The sequence below is a fragment of the Myotis brandtii genome, unplaced genomic scaffold (assembly GCF_000412655.1).
Source record: "Myotis brandtii unplaced genomic scaffold, ASM41265v1 scaffold952, whole genome shotgun sequence".
Taxonomy (NCBI): Eukaryota; Metazoa; Chordata; class Mammalia; order Chiroptera; family Vespertilionidae; genus Myotis; species Myotis brandtii.
The window spans coordinates 738917-740648 of record NW_005371930.1 but is presented as its reverse complement, the minus strand read 5'-3'; positions in this window follow the sequence as shown (position 1 = coordinate 740648).

The window sequence follows — 1732 nt, the reverse complement described above, 5'->3', positions numbered from 1 at the left end:
GACCTCCACCCACCCAGCGCCACCGGGGTTGGTGCCAAGTGGCTCGGAGGCAGAGACGGGCCAGCACTGATTCCCAAATGCGCGCTGCAATCAGGCCTGTGCCTCGGCTGGTCCCACAAATCTGTCAGGCGAAAGTTCCCGGGCCTCTGGGGGGGTTGGGAGGGAAGCAAGCTGATTTCCATACGGCTTCCTGGACTAAGTGCGATCCGAAGGGAATTCTAGAATTTCCAAGTTCATTCTTGGTCGGATTAGTGGAGCCTACAGGGATCTGCCTTATCCCCCTTAGAATAACGCAATGGCTCCAGCATCCTAGCAACAGATAGCCCTGCAGACAAAGTTTACAGGCAAAACCGTGGTTGTCATGTTAGTTATAGCGGAAAAATGCTTCCGCGAAATGAAAGCTGGAAGAACAGGGAAAGCCCGGCTAAATTTCATGTCACAAAAGAATGGAATATTGTGCCACTGTTAAAATGCTATTGACAAAGCATTTGTAACAACATGGGGACACAAAACTTTGCAAACTGTAAATGCAGGTGTGAATTATGTAATTGAATGCCCAGGTCAACTGTGGGGAAGGAATTACAATAGAATATTATTTCTGGATAATGGCACGTAGGTGAATTTTTTCTTTTCCCATGTATTTTATACTTGAACTATTTATATTTTACACTTACTACTTAAATGGTCTCTATCTTAAATAGCTATCTTTATATTTTACTCCTAAATTACTTATACTTTAGACTTAGCTATGCCTTCTCTAAACACATGGTGTTTTTATAAGCGGGGGAAAATCCTCTTTAAAGGCTTGTGAGTGGAAATATAGACAAATGGCATATTTTCCTTCAGAAGTTGCGGATAGATGGCACTGAGCAGAAATATTCATTAGGCCCACAAATAGGTATAGTAAGTAAATATCATACGTTCCCTTAAAAAAGATTTGCATATAGGTGGCTTATTCATCAAACAGGACATGGATTCCCTAACCAAACATATGTGTTTGCACAACCACAGCGTAAAAATTCCCAAGATGTTTTGTGAACTTAAGGAGAAATATGTTTGTCCCCCAAACAATAGCATTGAGAAAGGAAAAAAAAAAAAAGAAAGAAAGAAAACGGTGCTCCGCTCCTTGGCTCCGTGGTTAGACTTTGCTTGAATGCGAGTTTGTACTTTCCGTGTGACTGCTTGGTTTTTAGGGGCCATTTAAAAGTTCCTGTCGGAGAAGTATATAGAACGTGAATTCATGACGCCAGATGAAAAACTGTAGTCTTTGGGCGGAAATTGTAGTGGTTTATTTATATATTCATCATTTGCTTTCTTAAAAAGAAAGAAAGAAAGAGAGAGAGAAAGAAAAGAAAGAAAGAAAGAAAGAAGAAAGAAAATAATTTTTCCCCAGCGGCACTTCTCAGGGCTGTTGTATCACAAAATATTATTCCGCGCCCTGAAGTCACTCGCTGACTCACAGGGTGCCTGGCCGTGTCAAGACAAAAGGTGGGCATTAAAAAAAACAACAAAAAAAACAACCCATAACGCTACAGGATTCTGTGAAATGGAAAAATCTGTTTCCGTGTAAAATATCCGCCTTCAAGCAAATGGCCTTTGCTTCCCTGGAAAACGAACGCCCAGGGCCGGCGGTGCTGGGAACAGTGCAACCTTTAAAAAATGAGGAGTCAGCAGATACCATCCTGTCCCGGCGGCTGGGAAGGCCCGGCGGCGGGGGATGCTCTGAGCTGCC